At 45.1% G+C, this 21,006-nt stretch overlaps 16 non-coding genes across 16 annotated transcripts; all 16 read left to right on the top strand.

Moving 5' to 3' along the window:
- Positions 1–1,025: 1,025 nt before the first annotated feature.
- On the top strand, positions 1,026–1,216 carry LOC141187315 (U2 spliceosomal RNA). Its single transcript, XR_012261513.1, has one exon. It is a non-coding gene; the product is annotated as a U2 spliceosomal RNA (small nuclear RNA).
- A 1,122-nt stretch (positions 1,217–2,338) lies between these two features.
- Positions 2,339–2,529, top strand: LOC141187314 (U2 spliceosomal RNA). Its single transcript, XR_012261512.1, has one exon. It is a non-coding gene; the product is annotated as a U2 spliceosomal RNA (small nuclear RNA).
- A 1,120-nt stretch (positions 2,530–3,649) lies between these two features.
- Positions 3,650–3,840, top strand: LOC141187312 (U2 spliceosomal RNA). The gene has a single exon (XR_012261510.1). It is a non-coding gene; the product is annotated as a U2 spliceosomal RNA (small nuclear RNA).
- Positions 3,841–4,960: 1,120 nt separating this feature from the next.
- On the top strand, positions 4,961–5,151 carry LOC141185275 (U2 spliceosomal RNA). Its single transcript, XR_012259953.1, has one exon. It is a non-coding gene; the product is annotated as a U2 spliceosomal RNA (small nuclear RNA).
- A 1,121-nt stretch (positions 5,152–6,272) lies between these two features.
- On the top strand, positions 6,273–6,463 carry LOC141187311 (U2 spliceosomal RNA). Its single transcript, XR_012261509.1, has one exon. It is a non-coding gene; the product is annotated as a U2 spliceosomal RNA (small nuclear RNA).
- A 1,114-nt stretch (positions 6,464–7,577) lies between these two features.
- On the top strand, positions 7,578–7,768 carry LOC141187310 (U2 spliceosomal RNA). The gene has a single exon (XR_012261508.1). It is a non-coding gene; the product is annotated as a U2 spliceosomal RNA (small nuclear RNA).
- Positions 7,769–8,889: 1,121 nt separating this feature from the next.
- Positions 8,890–9,080, top strand: LOC141184655 (U2 spliceosomal RNA). Its single transcript, XR_012259390.1, has one exon. It is a non-coding gene; the product is annotated as a U2 spliceosomal RNA (small nuclear RNA).
- A 1,121-nt stretch (positions 9,081–10,201) lies between these two features.
- Positions 10,202–10,392, top strand: LOC141187309 (U2 spliceosomal RNA). The gene has a single exon (XR_012261507.1). It is a non-coding gene; the product is annotated as a U2 spliceosomal RNA (small nuclear RNA).
- A 1,117-nt stretch (positions 10,393–11,509) lies between these two features.
- Positions 11,510–11,700, top strand: LOC141191268 (U2 spliceosomal RNA). Its single transcript, XR_012265266.1, has one exon. It is a non-coding gene; the product is annotated as a U2 spliceosomal RNA (small nuclear RNA).
- A 1,121-nt stretch (positions 11,701–12,821) lies between these two features.
- Positions 12,822–13,012, top strand: LOC141187308 (U2 spliceosomal RNA). Its single transcript, XR_012261506.1, has one exon. It is a non-coding gene; the product is annotated as a U2 spliceosomal RNA (small nuclear RNA).
- A 1,121-nt stretch (positions 13,013–14,133) lies between these two features.
- Positions 14,134–14,324, top strand: LOC141187306 (U2 spliceosomal RNA). Its single transcript, XR_012261505.1, has one exon. It is a non-coding gene; the product is annotated as a U2 spliceosomal RNA (small nuclear RNA).
- Positions 14,325–15,446: 1,122 nt separating this feature from the next.
- LOC141187305 (U2 spliceosomal RNA) lies at positions 15,447–15,637 on the top strand. The gene has a single exon (XR_012261504.1). It is a non-coding gene; the product is annotated as a U2 spliceosomal RNA (small nuclear RNA).
- Positions 15,638–16,758: 1,121 nt separating this feature from the next.
- LOC141187304 (U2 spliceosomal RNA) lies at positions 16,759–16,949 on the top strand. Its single transcript, XR_012261503.1, has one exon. It is a non-coding gene; the product is annotated as a U2 spliceosomal RNA (small nuclear RNA).
- Positions 16,950–18,069: 1,120 nt separating this feature from the next.
- On the top strand, positions 18,070–18,260 carry LOC141187303 (U2 spliceosomal RNA). Its single transcript, XR_012261502.1, has one exon. It is a non-coding gene; the product is annotated as a U2 spliceosomal RNA (small nuclear RNA).
- A 1,123-nt stretch (positions 18,261–19,383) lies between these two features.
- LOC141187302 (U2 spliceosomal RNA) lies at positions 19,384–19,574 on the top strand. Its single transcript, XR_012261501.1, has one exon. It is a non-coding gene; the product is annotated as a U2 spliceosomal RNA (small nuclear RNA).
- A 1,120-nt stretch (positions 19,575–20,694) lies between these two features.
- On the top strand, positions 20,695–20,885 carry LOC141187300 (U2 spliceosomal RNA). The gene has a single exon (XR_012261499.1). It is a non-coding gene; the product is annotated as a U2 spliceosomal RNA (small nuclear RNA).
- The last annotated feature ends 121 nt before the right edge of the window (positions 20,886–21,006 follow it).

The following is a 21,006-nucleotide window of genomic DNA, read 5'->3' as shown; positions in this document are numbered from 1 at the left end:
TTTTCTTCTCCTCATTGGATTTTTCATGTTAAAAGTTGCAGAAGCCAGATGACAAGCTCATTTTGGTTCAACTTCAGCAACTGTGCATTGCATTGCCATGTAATGTAATGTAATGCAATGCTATCTATCTAGCTCTCCCTCTATACTTCCTTTTGGATAAACAGACATATTAGGCAAGCATTTTGGAGCTTTCACCTAAATAACTACAGGTGGTGAGATAAGCTGCACAATATAATTGACCTTTCAGTATATTGTTGCACACACACCATCTATTTAGCAAATGCCCTTGTTATCAACAGCAGCCTTTTAAACTCACCTGAGCTAACAGGTATGTGAGCTGGTTACTCTGCTGCGCTTAAAATTTCTTTTTTGGTTTGCTACAATGCCTTTTCTGAAACGTTGTCTCCCTCTGCTGGAACACTGACTTCTTTCATTTAATGCCTGCAGACTATAAAAGAGAAACCAACCCAAAAAGTTTGGTTGATTAGTCTGTGGCATTCTTTTAAACTGTTGCTTATGGCGGTCTCTGTGAGCTTCTCAGTGACATTCAGCCATCCAGGTATCCCGCCTGCAGTAGACGGAATGTGGCAATGGAACGCTGGCTGCGCGTGTCATAATAGGCTCTGAGCCTTTATATACCTGCGCACAGCAGCAGCCACCTTCAGTCTGCTGCTGGACAGCCAGCAGCAGCAGCAGCAGGAGAGGTAATTAATCAGCAACCCTCCTGCTAAGGGTAGACAGCTGCTCGTTCCACCCCCCCCCCCCGCCTTAATTGGTTCTCCTCCCTTCCAACGGTGTTGAGGCGGGTGGGAACAGCCGGGGGTTGAGGGTACTGTGCTAAAAGAGGTGGAGTTATGCAGATCTAAAACGCGTGGATTGCAGCAGCAGCAAGCCGAAAAGTGCAGGCATGTGAGGGATCTAGAGGTTGACAGCATGTCTTCTTAACGGGAGTCCAGGTGGCCATCTCCACAAATGGACTTTTCAGAATCCTTGGGTGGCACCGTAGTCGGAAACCAATTCTGGTTATCGCTTCTCGGCCTTTTGGCTAAGATCAAGTGTAGTATCTGTTCTTATCAGTTTAATATCTGATACGTCCCCTATCTGGGGACCATATATTAAATGGATTTTTAGAACAGGGAGATGGAAAAAGAGCTTGCTCTGTCCACTCCACGCATTGACCTGGTATTGCAGTATCTCCAGGACCGGTGCACCCCTTCTTTAATGCAGTTTCTAAAATCAGAAAGAATTGAATTCAATGCTTTTTGTTCATTTTGCTTGTTTGTCGGATTTTGGGATGGACTCTTTGGCTTTGCTTTTCTTCTCCTCATTGGATTTTTCATGTTAAAAGTTGCAGAAGCCAGATGACAAGCTCATTTTGGTTCAACTTCAGCAACTGTGCATTGCATTGCCATGTAATGTAATGTAATGCAATGCTATCTATCTAGCTCTCCCTCTATACTTCCTTTTGGATAAACAGACATATTAGGCAAGCATTTTGGAGCTTTCACCTAAATAACTACAGGTGGTGAGATAAGCTGCACAATATAATTGACCTTTCAGTATATTGTTGCACACACACCATCTATTTAGCAAATGCCCTTGTTATCAACAGCAGCCTTTTAAACTCACCTGAGCTAACAGGTATGTGAGCTGGTTACTCTGCTGCGCTTAAAATTTCTTTTTTGGTTTGCTACAATGCCTTTTCTGAAACGTTGTCTCCCTCTGCTGGAACACTGACTTCTTTCATTTAATGCCTGCAGACTATAAAAGAGAAACCAACCCAAAAAGTTTGGTTGATTAGTCTGTGGCATTCTTTTAAACTGTTGCTTATGGCGGTCTCTGTGAGCTTCTCAGTGACATTCAGCCATCCAGGTATCCCGCCTGCAGTAGACGGAATGTGGCAATGGAACGCTGGCTGCGCGTGTCATAATAGGCTCTGAGCCTTTATATACCTGCGCACAGCAGCAGCCACCTTCAGTCTGCTGCTGGACAGCCAGCAGCAGCAGCAGCAGGAGAGGTAATTAATCAGCAACCCTCCTGCTAAGGGTAGACAGCTGCTCGTTCCACCCCCCCTCCCCGCCTTAATTGGTTCTCCTCCCTTCCAACGGTGTTGAGGCGGGTGGGAACAGCCAGGGGTTGAGGGTACTGTGCTAAAAGAGGTGGAGTTATGCAGATCTAAAACGCGTGGATTGCAGCAGCAGCAAGCCGAAAAGTGCAGGCATGTGAGGGATCTAGAGGTTGACAGCATGTCTTCTTAACGGGAGTCCAGGTGGCCATCTCCACAAATGGACTTTTCAGAATCCTTGGGTGGCACCGTAGTCGGAAACCAATTCTGTTTATCGCTTCTCGGCCTTTTGGCTAAGATCAAGTGTAGTATCTGTTCTTATCAGTTTAATATCTGATACGTCCCCTATCTGGGGACCATATATTAAATGGATTTTTAGAACAGGGAGATGGAAAAAGAGCTTGCTCTGTCCACTCCACGCATTGACCTGGTATTGCAGTATCTCCAGGACCGGTGCACCCCTTCTTTAATGCAGTTTCTAAAATCAGAAAGAATTGAATTCAATGCTTTTTGTTCATTTTGCTTGTTTGTCGGATTTTGGGATGGACTCTTTGGCTTTGCTTTTCTTCTCCTCATTGGATTTTTCATGTTAAAAGTTGCAGAAGCCAGATGACAAGCTCATTTTGGTTCAACTTCAGCAACTGTGCATTGCATTGCCATGTAATGTAATGTAATGCAATGCTATCTATCTAGCTCTCCCTCTATACTTCCTTTTGGATAAACAGACATATTAGGCAAGCATTTTGGAGCTTTCACCTAAATAACTACAGGTGGTGAGATAAGCTGCACAATATAATTGACCTTTCAGTATATTGTTGCACACACACCATCTATTTAGCAAATGCCCTTGTTATCAACAGCAGCCTTTTAAACTCACCTGAGCTAACAGGTATGTGAGCTGGTTACTCTGCTGCGCTTAAAATTTCTTTTTTGGTTTGCTACAATGCCTTTTCTGAAACGTTGTCTCCCTCTGCTGGAACACTGACTTCTTTCATTTAATGCCTGCAGACTATAAAAGAGAAACCAACCCAAAAAGTTTGGTTGATTAGTCTGTGGCATTCTTTTAAACTGTTGCTTATGGCGGTCTCTGTGAGCTTCTCAGTGACATTCAGCCATCCAGGTATCCCGCCTGCAGTAGACGGAATGTGGCAATGGAACGCTGGCTGCGCGTGTCATAATAGGCTCTGAGCCTTTATATACCTGCGCACAGCAGCAGCCACCTTCAGTCTGCTGCTGGACAGCCAGCAGCAGCAGCAGCAGGAGAGGTAATTAATCAGCAACCCTCCTGCTAAGGGTAGACAGCTGCTCGTTCCACCCCCCCCCCGCCTTAATTGGTTCTCCTCCCTTCCAACGGTGTTGAGGCGGGTGGGAACAGCCGGGGGTTGAGGTTACTGTGCTAAAAGAGGTGGAGTTATGCAGATCTAAAACGCGTGGATTGCAGCAGCAGCAAGCCGAAAAGTGCAGGCATGTGAGGGATCTAGAGGTTGACAGCATGTCTTCTTAACGGGAGTCCAGGTGGCCATCTCCACAAATGGACTTTTCAGAATCCTTGGGTGGCACCGTAGTCGGAAACCAATTCTGGTTATCGCTTCTCGGCCTTTTGGCTAAGATCAAGTGTAGTATCTGTTCTTATCAGTTTAATATCTGATACGTCCCCTATCTGGGGACCATATATTAAATGGATTTTTAGAACAGGGAGATGGAAAAAGAGCTTGCTCTGTCCACTCCACGCATTGACCTGGTATTGCAGTATCTCCAGGACCGGTGCACCCCTTCTTTAATGCAGTTTCTAAAATCAGAAAGAATTGAATTCAATGCTTTTTGTTCATTTTGCTTGTTTGTCGGATTTTGGGATGGACTCTTTGGCTTTGCTTTTCTTCTCCTCATTGGATTTTTCATGTTAAAAGTTGCAGAAGCCAGATGACAAGCTCATTTTGGTTCAACTTCAGCAACTGTGCATTGCATTGCCATGTAATGTAATGTAATGCAATGCTATCTATCTAGCTCTCCCTCTATACTTCCTTTTGGATAAACAGACATATTAGGCAAGCATTTTGGAGCTTTCACCTAAATAACTACAGGTGGTGAGATAAGCTGCACAATATAATTGACCTTTCAGTATATTGTTGCACACACACCATCTATTTAGCAAATGCCCTTGTTATCAACAGCAGCCTTTTAAACTCACCTGAGCTAACAGGTATGTGAGCTGGTTACTCTGCTGCGCTTAAAATTTCTTTTTTGGTTTGCTACAATGCCTTTTCTGAAACGTTGTCTCCCTCTGCTGGAACACTGACTTCTTTCATTTAATGCCTGCAGACTATAAAAGAGAAACCAACCCCAAAAGTTTGGTTGATTAGTCTGTGGCATTCTTTTAAACTGTTGCTTATGGCGGTCTCTGTGAGCTTCTCAGTGACATTCAGCCATCCAGGTATCCCGCCTGCAGTAGACGGAATGTGGCAATGGAACGCTGGCTGCGCGTGTCATAATAGGCTCTGAGCCTTTATATACCTGCGCACAGCAGCAGCCACCTTCAGTCTGCTGCTGGACAGCCAGCAGCAGCAGCAGCAGGAGAGGTAATTAATCAGCAACCCTCCTGCTAAGGGTAGACAGCTGCTCGTTCCACCCCCCCCCCGCCTTAATTGGTTCTCCTCCCTTCCAACGGTGTTGAGGCGGGTGGGAACAGCCGGGGGTTGAGGGTACTGTGCTAAAAGAGGTGGAGTTATGCAGATCTAAAACGCGTGGATTGCAGCAGCAGCAAGCCGAAAAGTGCAGGCATGTGAGGGATCTAGAGGTTGACAGCATGTCTTCTTAACGGGAGTCCAGGTGGCCATCTCCACAAATGGACTTTTCAGAATCCTTGGGTGGCACCGTAGTCGGAAACCAATTCTGGTTATCGCTTCTCGGCCTTTTTGCTAAGATCAAGTGTAGTATCTGTTCTTATCAGTTTAATATCTGATACGTCCCCTATCTGGGGACCATATATTAAATGGATTTTTAGAACAGGGAGATGGAAAAAGAGCTTGCTCTGTCCACTCCACGCATTGACCTGGTATTGCAGTATCTCCAGGACCGGTGCACCCCTTCTTTAATGCAGTTTCTAAAATCAGAAAGAATTGAATTCAATGCTTTTTGTTCATTTTGCTTGTTTGTCCGATTTTGGGATGGACTCTTTGGCTTTGCTTTTCTTCTCCTCATTGGATTTTTCATGTTAAAAGTTGCAGAAGCCAGATGACAAGCTCATTTTGGTTCAACTTCAGCAACTGTGCATTGCATTGCCATGTAATGTAATGTAATGCAATGCTATCTATCTAGCTCTCCCTCTATACTTCCTTTTGGATAAACAGACATATTAGGCAAGCATTTTGGAGCTTTCACCTAAATAACTACAGGTGGTGAGATAAGCTGCACAATATAATTGACCTTTCAGTATATTGTTGCACACACACCATCTATTTAGCAAATGCCCTTGTTATCAACAGCAGCATTTTAAACTCACCTGAGCTAACAGGTATGTGAGCTGGTTACTCTGCTGCGCTTAAAATTTCTTTTTTGGTTTGCTACAATGCCTTTTCTGAAACGATGTCTCCCTCTGCTGGAACACTGACTTCTTTCATTTAATGCCTGCAGACTATAAAAGAGAAACCAACCCAAAAAGTTTGGTTGATTAGTCTGTGGCATTCTTTTAAACTGTTGCTTATGGCGGTCTCTGTGAGCTTCTCAGTGACATTCAGCCATCCAGGTATCCCGCCTGCAGTAGACGGAATGTGGCAATGGAACGCTGGCTGCGCGTGTCATAATAGGCTCTGAGCCTTTATATACCTGCGCACAGCAGCAGCCACCTTCAGTCTGCTGCTGGACAGCCAGCAGCAGCAGCAGCAGGAGAGGTAATTAATCAGCAACCCTCCTGCTAAGGGTAGACAGCTGCTCGTTCCACCCCCCCCCCCGCCTTAATTGGTTCTCCTCCCTTCCAACGGTGTTGAGGCGGGTGGGAACAGCCGGGGGTTGAGGGTACTGTGCTAAAAGAGGTGGAGTTATGCAGATCTAAAACGCGTGGATTGCAGCAGCAGCAAGCCGAAAAGTGCAGGCATGTGAGGGATCTAGAGGTTGACAGCATGTCTTCTTAACGGGAGTCCAGGTGGCCATCTCCACAAATGGACTTTTCAGAATCCTTGGGTGGCACCGTAGTCGGAAACCAATTCTGGTTATCGCTTCTCGGCCTTTTGGCTAAGATCAAGTGTAGTATCTGTTCTTATCAGTTTAATATCTGATACGTCCCCTATCTGGGGACCATATATTAAATGGATTTTTAGAACAGGGAGATGGAAAAAGAGCTTGCTCTGTCCACTCCACGCATTGACCTGGTATTGCAGTATCTCCAGGACCGGTGCACCCCTTCTTTAATGCAGTTTCTAAAATCAGAAAGAATTGAATTCAATGCTTTTTGTTCATTTTGCTTGTTTGTCGGATTTTGGGATGGACTCTTTGGCTTTGCTTTTCTTCTCCTCATTGGATTTTTCATGTTAAAAGTTGCAGAAGCCAGATGACAAGCTCATTTTGGTTCAACTTCAGCAACTGTGCATTGCATTGCCATGTAATGTAATGTAATGCAATGCTATCTATCTAGCTCTCCCTCTATACTTCCTTTTGGATAAACAGACATATTAGGCAAGCATTTTGGAGCTTTCACCTAAATAACTACAGGTGGTGAGATAAGCTGCACAATATAATTGACCTTTCAGTATATTGTTGCACACACACCATCTATTTAGCAAATGCCCTTGTTATCAACAGCAGCCTTTTAAACTCACCTGAGCTAACAGGTATGTGAGCTGGTTACTCTGCTGCGCTTAAAATTTCTTTTTTGGTTTGCTACAATGCCTTTTCTGAAACGTTGTCTCCCTCTGCTGGAACACTGACTTCTTTCATTTAATGCCTGCAGACTATAAAAGAGAAACCAACCCAAAAAGTTTGGTTGATTAGTCTGTGGCATTCTTTTAAACTGTTGCTTATGGCGGTCTCTGTGAGCTTCTCAGTGACATTCAGCCATCCAGGTATCCCGCCTGCAGTAGACGGAATGTGGCAATGGAACGCTGGCTGCGCGTGTCATAATAGGCTCTGAGCCTTTATATACCTGCGCACAGCAGCAGCCACCTTCAGTCTGCTGCTGGACAGCCAGCAGCAGCAGGAGAGGTAATTAATCAGCAACCCTCCTTCTAAGGGTAGACAGCTGCTCGTTCCACCCCCCCCCCGCCTTAATTGGTTCTCCTCCCTTCCAAAGGTGTTGAGGCGGGTGGGAACAGCCGGGGGTTGAGGGTACTGTGCTAAAAGAAGTGGAGTTATGCAGATCTAAAACGCGTGGATTGCAGCAGCAGCAAGCCGAAAAGTGCAGGCATGTGAGGGATCTAGAGGTTGACAGCATGTCTTCTTAACGGGAGTCCAGGTGGCCATCTCCACAAATGGACTTTTCAGAATCCTTGGGTGGCACCGTAGTCGGAAACCAATTCTGGTTATCGCTTCTCGGCCTTTTGGCTAAGATCAAGTGTAGTATCTGTTCTTATCAGTTTAATATCTGATACGTCCCCTATCTGGGGACCATATATTAAATGGATTTTTAGAACAGGGAGATGGAAAAAGAGCTTGCTCTGTCCACTCCACGCATTGACCTGGTATTGCAGTATCTCCAGGACCGGTGCACCCCTTCTTTAATGCAGTTTCTAAAATCAGAAAGAATTGAATTCAATGCTTTTTGTTCATTTTGCTTGTTTGTCGGATTTTGGGATGGACTCTTTGGCTTTGCTTTTCTTCTCCTCATTGGATTTTTCATGTTAAAAGTTGCAGAAGCCAGATGACAAGCTCATTTTGGTTCAACTTCAGCAACTGTGCATTGCATTGCCATGTAATGTAATGTAATGCAATGCTATCTATCTAGCTCTCCCTCTATACTTCCTTTTGGATAAACAGACATATTAGGCAAGCATTTTGGAGCTTTCACCTAAATAACTACAGGTGGTGAGATAAGCTGCACAATATAATTGACCTTTCAGTATATTGTTGCACACACACCATCTATTTAGCAAATGCCCTTGTTATCAACAGCAGCCTTTTAAACTCACCTGAGCTAACAGGTATGTGAGCTGGTTACTCTGCTGCGCTTAAAATTTCTTTTTTGGTTTGCTACAATGCCTTTTCTGAAACGTTGTCTCCCTCTGCTGGAACACTGACTTCTTTCATTTAATGCCTGCAGACTATAAAAGAGAAACCAACCCAAAAAGTTTGGTTGATTAGTCTGTGGCATTCTTTTAAACTGTTGCTTATGGCGGTCTCTGTGAGCTTCTCAGTGACATTCAGCCATCCAGGTATCCCGCCTGCAGTAGACGGAATGTGGCAATGGAACGCTGGCTGCGCGTGTCATAATAGGCTCTGAGCCTTTATATACCTGCGCACAGCAGCAGCCACCTTCAGTCTGCTGCTGGACAGCCAGCAGCAGCAGCAGCAGGAGAGGTAATTAATCAGCAACCCTCCTGCTAAGGGTAGACAGCTGCTCGTTCCACCCCCCCCCCCACCTTAATTGGTTCTCCTCCCTTCCAACGGTGTTGAGGCGGGTGGGAACAGCCGGGGGTTGAGGGTACTGTGCTAAAAGAGGTGGAGTTATGCAGATCTAAAACGCGTGGATTGCAGCAGCAGCAAGCCGAAAAGTGCAGGCATGTGAGGGATCTAGAGGTTGACAGCATGTCTTCTTAACGGGAGTCCAGGTGGCCATCTCCACAAATGGACTTTTCAGAATCCTTGGGTGGCACCGTAGTCGGAAACCAATTCTGGTTATCGCTTCTCGGCCTTTTGGCTAAGATCAAGTGTAGTATCTGTTCTTATCAGTTTAATATCTGATACGTCCCCTATCTGGGGACCATATATTAAATGGATTTTTAGAACAGGGAGATGGAAAAAGAGCTTGCTCTGTCCACTCTACGCATTGACCTGGTATTGCAGTATCTCCAGGACCGGTGCACCCCTTCTTTAATGCAGTTTCTAAAATCAGAAAGAATTGAATTCAATGCTTTTTGTTCATTTTGCTTCTTTGTCGGATTTTGGGATGGACTCTTTGGCTTTGCTTTTCTTCTCCTCATTGGATTTTTCATGTTAAAAGTTGCAGAAGCCAGATGACAAGCTCATTTTGGTTCAACTTCAGCAACTGTGCATTGCATTGCCATGTAATGTAATGTAATGCAATGCTATCTATCTAGCTCTCCCTCTATACTTCCTTTTGGATAAACAGACATATTAGGCAAGCATTTTGGAGCTTTCACCTAAATAACTACAGGTGGTGAGATAAGCTGCACAATATAATTGACCTTTCAGTATATTGTTGCACACACACCATCTATTTAGCAAATGCCCTTGTTATCAACAGCAGCCTTTTAAACTCACCTGAGCTAACAGGTATGTGAGCTGGTTACTCTGCTGCGCTTAAAATTTCTTTTTTGGTTTGCTACAATGCCTTTTCTGAAACGTTGTCTCCCTCTGCTGGAACACTGACTTCTTTCATTTAATGCCTGCAGACTATAAAAGAGAAACCAACCCAAAAAGTTTGGTTGATTAGTCTGTGGCATTCTTTTAAACTGTTGCTTATGGCGGTCTCTGTGAGCTTCTCAGTGACATTCAGCCATCCAGGTATCCCGCCTGCAGTAGACGGAATGTGGCAATGGAACGCTGGCTGCGCGTGTCATAATAGGCTCTGAGCCTTTATATACCTGCGCACAGCAGCAGCCACCTTCAGTCTGCTGCTGGACAGCCAGCAGCAGCAGCAGCAGGAGAGGTAATTAATCAGCAACCCTCCTGCTAAGGGTAGACAGCTGCTCGTTCCACCCCCCCCCCCGCCTTAATTGGTTCTCCTCCCTTCCAACGGTGTTGAGGCGGGTGGGAACAGCCGGGGGTTGAGGGTACTGTGCTAAAAGAGGTGGAGTTATGCAGATCTAAAACGCGTGGATTGCAGCAGCAGCAAGCCGAAAAGTGCAGGCATGTGAGGGATCTAGAGGTTGACAGCATGTCTTCTTAACGGGAGTCCAGGTGGCCATCTCCACAAATGGACTTTTCAGAATCCTTGGGTGGCACCGTAGTCGGAAACCAATTCTGGTTATCGCTTCTCGGCCTTTTGGCTAAGATCAAGTGTAGTATCTGTTCTTATCAGTTTAATATCTGATACGTCCCCTATCTGGGGACCATATATTAAATGGATTTTTAGAACAGGGAGATGGAAAAAGAGCTTGCTCTGTCCACTCCACGCATTGACCTGGTATTGCAGTATCTCCAGGACCGGTGCACCCCTTCTTTAATGCAGTTTCTAAAATCAGAAAGAATTGAATTCAATGCTTTTTGTTCATTTTGCTTGTTTGTCGGATTTTGGGATGGACTCTTTGGCTTTGCTTTTCTTCTCCTCATTGGATTTTTCATGTTAAAAGTTGCAGAAGCCAGATGACAAGCTCATTTTGGTTCAACTTCAGCAACTGTGCATTGCATTGCCATGTAATGTAATGTAATGCAATGCTATCTATCTAGCTCTCCCTCTATACTTCCTTTTGGATAAACAGACATATTAGGCAAGCATTTTGGAGCTTTCACCTAAATAACTACAGGTGGTGAGATAAGCTGCACAATATAATTGACCTTTCAGTATATTGTTGCACACACACCATCTATTTAGCAAATGCCCTTGTTATCAACAGCAGCCTTTTAAACTCACCTGAGCTAACAGGTATGTGAGCTGGTTACTCTGCTGCGCTTAAAATTTCTTTTTTGGTTTGCTACAATGCCTTTTCTGAAACGTTGTCTCCCTCTGCTGGAACACTGACTTCTTTCATTTAATGCCTGCAGACTATAAAAGAGAACCAACCCAAAAAGTTTGGTTGATTAGTCTGTGGCATTCTTTTAAACTGTTGCTTATGGCGGTCTCTGTGAGCTTCTCAGTGACATTCAGCCATCCAGGTATCCCGCCTGCAGTAGACGGAATGTGGCAATGGAACGCTGGCTGCGCGTGTCATAATAGGCTCTGAGCCTTTATATACCTGCGCACAGCAGCAGCCACCTTCAGTCTGCTGCTGGACAGCCAGCAGCAGCAGCAGGAGAGGTAATTAATCAGCAACCCTCCTGCTAAGGGTAGACAGCTGCTCGTTCCACCCCCCCCCCCGCCTTAATTGGTTCTCCTCCCTTCCAACGGTGTTGAGGCGGGTGGGAACAGCCGGGGGTTGAGGGTACTGTGCTAAAAGAGGTGGAGTTATGCAGATCTAAAACGCGTGGATTGCAGCAGCAGCAAGCCGAAAAGTGCAGGCATGTGAGGGATCTAGAGGTTGACAGCATGTCTTCTTAACGGGAGTCCAGGTGGCCATCTCCACAAATGGACTTTTCAGAATCCTTGGGTGGCACCGTAGTCGGAAACCAATTCTGGTTATCGCTTCTCGGCCTTTTGGCTAAGATCAAGTGTAGTATCTGTTCTTATCAGTTTAATATCTGATACGTCCCCTAACTGGGGACCATATATTAAATGGATTTTTAGAACAGGGAGATGGAAAAAGAGCTTGCTCTGTCCACTCCACGCATTGACCTGGTATTGCAGTATCTCCAGGACCGGTGCACCCCTTCTTTAATGCAGTTTCTAAAATCAGAAAGAATTGAATTCAATGCTTTTTGTTCATTTTGCTTGTTTGTCGGATTTTGGGATGGACTCTTTGGCTTTGCTTTTCTTCTCCTCATTGGATTTTTCATGTTAAAAGTTGCAGAAGCCAGATGACAAGCTCATTTTGGTTCAACTTCAGCAACTGTGCATTGCATTGCCATGTAATATAATGTAATGCAATGCTATCTATCTAGCTCTCCCTCTATACTTCCTTTTGGATAAACAGACATATTAGGCAAGCATTTTGGAGCTTTCACCTAAATAACTACAGGTGGTGAGATAAGCTGCACAATATAATTGACCTTTCAGTATATTGTTGCACACACACCATCTATTTAGCAAATGCCCTTGTTATCAACAGCAGCCTTTTAAACTCACCTGAGCTAACAGGTATGTGAGCTGGTTACTCTGCTGCGCTTAAAATTTCTTTTTTGGTTTGCTACAATGCCTTTTCTGAAACGTTGTCTCCCTCTGCTGGAACACTGACTTCTTTCATTTAATGCCTGCAGACTATAAAAGAGAAACCAACCCAAAAAGTTTGGTTGATTAGTCTGTGGCATTCTTTTAAACTGTTGCTTATGGCGGTCTCTGTGAGCTTCTCAGTGACATTCAGCCATCCAGGTATCCCGCCTGCAGTAGACGGAATGTGGCAATGGAACGCTGGCTGCGCGTGTCATAATAGGCTCTGAGCCTTTATATACCTGCGCACAGCAGCAGCCACCTTCAGTCTGCTGCTGGACAGCCAGCAGCAGCAGCTGCAGGAGAGGTAATTAATCAGCAACCCTCCTGCTAAGGGTAGACAGCTGCTCGTTCCACCCCCCCCCCCGCCTTAATTGGTTCTCCTCCCTTCCAACGGTGTTGAGGCGGGTGGGAACAGCCGGGGGTTGAGGGTACTGTGCTAAAAGGGGTGGAGTTATGCAGATCTAAAACGCGTGGATTGCAGCAGCAGCAAGCCGAAAAGTGCAGGCATGTGAGGGATCTAGAGGTTGACAGCATGTCTTCTTAACGGGAGTCCAGGTGGCCATCTCCACAAATGGACTTTTCAGAATCCTTGGGTGGCACCGTAGTCGGAAACCAATTCTGGTTATCGCTTCTCGGCCTTTTGGCTAAGATCAAGTGTAGTATCTGTTCTTATCAGTTTAATATCTGATACGTCCCCTATCTGGGGACCATATATTAAATGGATTTTTAGAACAGGGAGATGGAAAAAGAGCTTGCTCTGTCCACTCCACGCATTGACCTGGTATTGCAGTATCTCCAGGACCGGTGCACCCCTTCTTTAATGCAGTTTCTAAAATCAGAAAGAATTGAATTCAATGCTTTTTGTTCATTTTGCTTGTTTGTCGGATTTTGGGATGGACTCTTTGGCTTTGCTTTTCTTCTCCTCATTGGATTTTTCATGTTAAAAGTTGCAGAAGCCAGATGACAAGCTCATTTTGGTTCAACTTCAGCAACTGTGCATTGCATTGCCATGTAATGTAATGTAATGCAATGCTGTCTATCTAGCTCTCCCTCTATACTTCCTTTTGGATAAACAGACATATTAGGCAAGCATTTTGGAGCTTTCACCTAAATAACTACAGGTGGTGAGATAAGCTGCACAATATAATTGACCTTTCAGTATATTGTTGCACACACACCATCTATTTAGCAAATGCCCTTGTTATCAACAGCAGCCTTTTAAACTCACCTGAGCTAACAGGTATGTGAGCTGGTTACTCTGCTGCGCTTAAAATTTCTTTTTTGGTTTGCTACAATGCCTTTTCTGAAACGTTGTCTCCCTCTGCTGGAACACTGACTTCTTTCATTTAATGCCTGCAGACTATAAAAGAGAAACCAACCCAAAAAGTTTGGTTGATTAGTCTGTGGCATTCTTTTAAACTGTTGCTTATGGCGGTCTCTGTGAGCTTCTCAGTGACATTCAGCCATCCAGGTATCCCGCCTGCAGTAGACGGAATGTGGCAATGGAACGCTGGCTGCGCGTGTCATAATAGGCTCTGAGCCTTTATATACCTGCGCACAGCAGCAGCCACCTTCAGTCTGCTGCTGGACAGCCAGCAGCAGCAGCAGCAGGAGAGGTAATTAATCAGCAACCCTCCTGCTAAGGGTAGACAGCTGCTCGTTCCACCCCCCCCCCCGCCTTAATTGGTTCTCCTCCCTTCCAACGGTGTTGAGGCGGGTGGGAACAGCCGGGGGTTGAGGGTACTGTGCTAAAAGAGGTGGAGTTATGCAGATCTAAAACGCGTGGATTGCAGCAGCAGCAAGCCGAAAAGTGCAGGCATGTGAGGGATCTAGACGTTGACAGCATGTCTTCTCAACGGGAGTCCAGGAGGCCATCTCCACAAATGGACTTTTCAGAATCCTTGGGTGGCACCGTAGTCGGAAACCAATTCTGGTTATCGCTTCTCGGCCTTTTGGCTAAGATCAAGTGTAGTATCTGTTCTTATCAGTTTAATATCTGATACGTCCCCTATCTGGGGACCATATATTAAATGGATTTTTAGAACAGGGAGATGGAAAAAGAGCTTGCTCTGTCCACTCCACGCATTGACCTGGTATTGCAGTATCTCCAGGACCGGTGCACCCCTTCTTTAATGCAGTTTCTAAAATCAGAAAGAATTGAATTCAATGCTTTTTGTTCATTTTGCTTGTTTGTCGGATTTTGGGATGGACTCTTTGGCTTTGCTTTTCTTCTCCTCATTGGATTTTTCATGTTAAAAGTTGCAGAAGCCAGATGACAAGCTCATTTTGGTTCAACTTCAGCAACTGTGCATTGCATTGCCATGTAATGTAATGTAATGCAATGCTATCTATCTAGCTCTCCCTCTATACTTCCTTTTGGATAAACAGACATATTAGGCAAGCATTTTGGAGCTTTCACCTAAATAACTACAGGTGGTGAGATAAGCTGCACAATATAATTGACCTTTCAGTATATTGTTGCACACACACCATCTATTTAGCAAATGCCCTTGTTATCAACAGCAGCCTTTTAAACTCACCTGAGCTAACAGGTATGTGAGCTGGTTACTCTGCTGCGCTTAAAATTTCTTTTTTGGTTTGCTACAATGCCTTTTCTGAAACGTTGTCTCCCTCTGCTGGAACACTGACTTCTTTCATTTAATGCCTGCAGACTATAAAAGAGAAACCAACCCAAAAAGTTTGGTTGATTAGTCTGTGGCATTCTTTTAAACTGTTGCTTATGGCGGTCTCTGTGAGCTTCTCAGTGACATTCAGCCATCCAGGTATCCCGCCTGCAGTAGACGGAATGTGGCAATGGAACGCTGGCTGCGCGTGTCATAATAGGCTCTGAGCCTTTATATACCTGCGCACAGCAGCAGCCACCTTCAGTCTGCTGCTGGACAGCCAGCAGCAGCAGCAGCAGGAGAGGTAATTAATCAGCAACCCTCCTGCTAAGGGTAGACAGCTGCTCGTTCCACCCCCCCCCCCCGCCTTAATTGGTTCTCCTCCCTTCCAACGGTGTTGAGGCGGGTGGGAACAACCGGGGGTTGAGGGTACTGTGCTAAAAGAGGTGGAGTTATGCAGATCTAAAACGCGTGGATTGCAGCAGCAGCAAGCCGAAAAGTGCAGGCATGTGAGGGATCTAGAGGTTGACAACATGTCTTCTTAACGGGAGTCCAGGTGGCCATCTCCACAAATGGACTTTTCAGAATCCTTGGGTGGCACCGTAGTCGGAAACCAATTCTGGTTATCGCTTCTCGGCCTTTTGGCTAAGATCAAGTGTAGTATCTGTTCTTATCAGTTTAATATCTGATACGTCCCCTATCTGGGGACCATATATTAAATGGATTTTTAGAACAGGGAGATGGAAAAAGAGCTTGCTCTGTCCACTCCACGCATTGACCTGGTATTGCAGTATCTCCAGGACCGGTGCACCCCTTCTTTAATGCAGTTTCTAAAATCAGAAAGAATTGAATTCAATGCTTTTTGTTCATTTTGCTTGTTTGTCGGATTTTGGGATGGACTCTTTGGCTTTGCTTTTCTTCTCCTCATTGGATTTTTCATGTTAAAAGTTGCAGAAGCCAGATGACAAGCTCATTTTGGTTCAACTTCAGCAACTGTGCATTGCATTGCCATGTAATGTAATGTAATGCAATGCTATCTATCTAGCTCTCCCTCTATACTTCCTTTTGGATAAACAGACATATTAGGCAAGCATTTTGGAGCTTTCACCTAAATAACTACAGGTGGTGAGATAAGCTGCACAATATAATTGACCTTTCAGTATATTGTTGCACACACACCATCTATTTAGCAAATGCCCTTGTTATCAACAGCAGCCTTTTAAACTCACCTGAGCTAACAGGTATGTGAGCTGGTTACTCTGCTGCGCTTAAAATTTCTTTTTTGGTTTGCTACAATGCCTTTTCTGAAACGTTGTCTCCCTCTGCTGGAGCACTGACTTCTTTCATTTAATGCCTGCAGACTATAAAAGAGAAACCAACCCAAAAAGTTTGGTTGATTAGTCTGTGGCATTCTTTTAAACTGTTGCTTATGGCGGTCTCTGTGAGCTTCTCAGTGACATTCAGCCATCCAGGTATCCCGCCTGCAGTAGACGGAATGTGGCAATGGAACGCTGGCTGCGCGTGTCATAATAGGCTCTGAGCCTTTATATACCTGCGCACAGCAGCAGCCACCTTCAGTCTGCTGCTGGACAGCCAGCAGCAGCAGCAGCAGGAGAGGTAATTAATCAGCAACCCTCCTGCTAAGGGTAGACAGCTGCTCGTTCCACCCCCCCTCCCGCCTTAATTGGTTCTCCTCCCTTCCAACGGTGTTGAGGCGGGTGGGAACAGCCGGGGGTTGAGGGTACTGTGCTAAAAGAGGTGGAGTTATGCAGATCTAAAACGCGTGGATTGCAGCAGCAGCAAGCCGAAAAGTGCAGGCATGTGAGGGATCTAGAGGTTGACAGCATGTCTTCTTAACGGGAGTCCAGGTGGCCATCTCCACAAATGGACTTTTCAGAATCCTTGGGTGGCACCGTAGTCGGAAACCAATTCTGGTTATCGCTTCTCGGCCTTTTGGCTAAGATCAAGTGTAGTATCTGTTCTTATCAGTTTAATATCTGATACGTCCCCTATCTGGGGACCATATATTAAATGGATTTTTAGAACAGGGAGATGGAAAAAGAGCTTGCTCTGTCCACTCCACGCATTGACCTGGTATTGCAGTATCTCCAGGACCGGTGCACCCCTTCTTTAATGCAGTTTCTAAAATCAGAAAGAATTGAATTCAATGCTTTTTGTTCATTTTGCTTGTTTGTCGGATTTTGGGATGGACTCTTTGGCTTTGCTTTTCTTCTCCTCATTGGATTTTTCATGTTAAAAGTTGCAGAAGCCAGATGACAAGCTCATTTTGGTTCAACTTCAGCAACTGTGCATTGCATTGCCATGTAATGTAATGTAATGCAATGCTATCTATCTAGCTCTCCCTCTATACTTCCTTTTGGATAAACAGACATATTAGGCAAGCATTTTGGAGCTTTCACCTAAATAACTACAGGTGGTGAGATAAGCTGCACAATATAATTGACCTTTCAGTATATTGTTGCACACACACCATCTATTTAGCAAATGCCCTTGTTATCAACAGCAGCCTTTTAAACTCACCTGAGCTAACAGGTATGTGAGCTGGTTACTCTGCTGCGCTTAAAATTTCTTTTTTGGTTTGCTACAATGCCTTTTCTGAAACGTTGTCTCCCTCTGCTGGAACACTGACTTCTTTCATTTAATGCCTGCAGACTATAAAAGAGAAACCAACCCAAAAAGTTTGGTTGATTAGTCTGTGGCATTCTTTTAAACTGTTGCTTATGGCGGTCTCTGTGAGCTTCTCAGTGACACTCAGCCATCCAGGTATCCCGCCTGCAGTAGACGGAATGTGGCAATGGAACGCTGGCTGCGCGTGTCATAATAGGCTCTGAGCCTTTATATACCTGCGCACAGCAGCAGCCACCTTCAGTCTGCTGCTGGACAGCCAGCAGCAGCAGCAGCAGGAGAGGTAATTAATCAGCAACCCTCCTGCTAAGGGTAGACAGCTGCTCGTTCCACCCCCCCCCCGCCTTAATTGGTTCTCCTCCCTTCCAACGGTGTTGAGGCGGGTGGGAACAGCCGGGGGTTGAGGGTACTGTGCTAAAAGAGGTGGAGTTATGCAGATCTAAAACGCGTGGATTGCAGCAGCAGCAAGCCGAAAAGTGCAGGCATGTGAGGGATCTAGAGGTTGACAGCATGTCTTCTTAACGGGAGTCCAGGTGGCCATCTCCACAAATGGACTTTTCAGAATCCTTGGGTGGCACCGTAGTCGGAAACCAATTCTGGTTATCGCTTCTCGGCCTTTTGGCTAAGATCAAGTGTAGTATCTGTTCTTATCAGTTTAATATCTGATACGTCCCCTATCTGGGGACCATATATTAAATGGATTTTTAGAACAGGGAGATGGAAAAAGAGCTTGCTCTGTCCACTCCACGCATTGACCTGGTATTGCAGTATCTCCAGGACCGGTGCACCCCTTCTTTAATGCAGTTTCTAAAATCAGAAAGAATTGAATTCAATGCTTTTTGTTCATTTTGCTTGTTTGTCGGATTTTGGGATGGACTCTTTGGCTTTGCTTTTCTTCTCCTCATTGGATTTTTCATGTTAAAAGTTGCAGAAGCCAGATGACAAGCTCATTTTGGTTCAACTTCAGCAACTGTGCATTGCATTGCCATGTAATGTAATGTAATGCAATGCTATCTATCTAGCTCTCCCTCTATACTTCCTTTTGGATAAACAGACATATTAGGCAAGCATTTTGGAGCTTTCACCTAAATAACTACAGGTGGTGAGATAAGCTGCACAATATAATTGACCTTTCAGTATATTGTTGCACACACACCATCTATTTAGCAAATGCCCTTGTTATCAACAGCAGCCTTTTAAACTCACCTGAGCTAACAGGTATGTGAGCTGGTTACTCTGCTGCGCTTAAAATTTCTTTTTGGGTTTGCTACAATGCCTTTTCTGAAACGTTGTCTCCCTCTGCTGGAACACTGACTTCTTTCATTTAATGCCTGCAGACTATAAAAGAGAAACCAACCCAAAAAGTTTGGTTGATTAGTCTGTGGCATTCTTTTAAACTCTTGCTTATGGCGGTCTCTGTGAGCTTCTCAGTGACATTCAGCCATCCAGGTATCCCGCCTGCAGTAGACGGAATGTGGCAATGGAACGCTGGCTACGCGTGTCATAATAGGCTCTGAGCCTTTATATACCTGCGCACAGCAGCAGCCACCTTCAGTCTGCTGCTGGACAGCCAGCAGCAGCAGCAGCAGGAGAGGTAATTAATCAGCAACCCTCCTGCTAAGAGTAGACAGCTGCTCGTTCCACCCCCCCCCCCCCGCCTTAATTGGTTCTCCTCCCTTCCAACGGTGTTGAGGCGGGTGGGAACAGCCGGGGGTTGAGGGTACTGTGCTAAAAGAGGTGGAGTTATGCAGATCTAAAACGCGTGGATTGCAGCAGCAGCAAGCCGAAAAGTGCAGGCATGTGAGGGATCTAGAGGTTGACAGCATGTCTTCTTAACGGGAGTCCAGGTGGCCATCTCCACAAATGGACTTTTCAGAATCCTTGGGTGGCACCGTAGTCGGAAACCAATTCTGGTTATCGCTTCTCGGCCTTTTGGCTAAGATCAAGTGTAGTATCTGTTCTTATCAGTTTAATATCTGATACGTCCCCTATCTGGGGACCATATATTAAATGGATTTTTAGAACAGGGAGATGGAAAAAGAGCTTGCTCTGTCCACTCCACGCATTGACCTGGTATTGCAGTATCTCCAGGACCGGTGCACCCCTTCTTTAATGCAGTTTCTAAAATCAGAAAGAATTGAATTCAATGCTTTTTGTTCATTTTGCTTGTTTGTCGGATTTTGGGATGGACTCTTTGGCTTTGCTTTTCTTCTCCTCATTGGATTTTTCATGTTAAAAGTTGCAGAAGCCAGATGACAAGCTCATTTTGGTTCAACTTCAGCAACTGTGCATTGCATTGCCATGTAATGTAATGTAATGCAATGCTATCTATCTAGCTCTCCCTCTATACTTCCTTTTGGATAAACAGACATATTAGGCAAGCATTTTGGAGCTTTCACCTAAATAACTACAGGTGGTGAGATAAGCTGCACAATATAATTGACCTTTCAGTATATTGTTGCACACACACCATCTATTTAGCAAATGCCCTTGTTATCAACAGCAGCCTTTTAAACTCACCTGAGCTAACAGGTATGTGAGCTGGTTACTCTGCTGCGCTTAAAATTTCTTTTTTGGTTTGCTACAATGCCTTTTCTGAAACGTTGTCTCCCTCTGCTGGAACACTGACTTCTTTCATTTAATGCCTGCAGACTATAAAAGAGAAACCAACCCAAAAAGTTTGGTTGATTAGTCTGTGGCATTCTTTTAAACTGTTGCTTATGGCGGTCTCTGTGAGCTTCTCAGTGACATTCAGCCATCCAGGTATCCCGCCTGCAGTAGACGGAATGTGGCAATGGAACGCTGGCTGCGCGTGTCATAATAGGCTCTGAGCTTTTATATACCTGCGCACAGCAGCAGCCACCTTCAGTCTGCTGCTGGACAGCCAGCAGCAGCAGCAGCAGGAGAGGTAATTAATCAGCAACCCTCCTGCTAAGGGTAGACAGCTGCTCGTTCCACCCCCACCCCGCCTTAATTGGTTCTCCTCCCTTCCAACGGTGTTGAGGCGGGTGGGAACAGCCGGGGGTTGAGGGTACTGTGCTAAAAGAGGTGGAGTTATGCAGATCTAAAACGCGTGGATTGCAGCAGCAGCAAGCCGAAAAGTGCAGGCATGTGAGGGATCTAGAGGTTGACAGCATGTCTTCTTAACGGGAGTCCAGGTGGCCATCTCCACAAATGGACTTTTCAGAATCCTTGGGTGGCACCGTAGTCGGAAACCAATTCTGGTTATCGCTTCTCGGCCTTTTGGCTAAGATCAAGTGTAGTATCTGTTCTTATCAGTTTAATATCTGATACGTCCCCTATCTGGGGACCATATATTAAATGGATTTTTAGAACAGGGAGATGGAAAAAGAGCTTGCTCTGTCCACTCCACGCATTGACCTGGTATTGCAGTATCTCCAGGACCGGTGCACCCCTTCTTTAATGCAGTTTCTAAAATCAGAAAGAATTGAATTCAATGCTTTTTGTTCATTTTGCTTGTTTGTCGGATTTTGGGATGGACTCTTTGGCTTTGCTTTTCTTCTCCTCATTGGATTTTT

This window comes from Phyllobates terribilis, unplaced genomic scaffold (genome assembly GCF_046119375.1).
Source record: "Phyllobates terribilis strain yellow unplaced genomic scaffold, ASM4611937v1 Scaffold_40__1_contigs__length_11209783, whole genome shotgun sequence".
Lineage (NCBI taxonomy): Eukaryota > Metazoa > Chordata > Amphibia > Anura > Dendrobatidae > Phyllobates > Phyllobates terribilis.
This window is presented reverse-complemented; position numbering and strand designations above follow the sequence as displayed.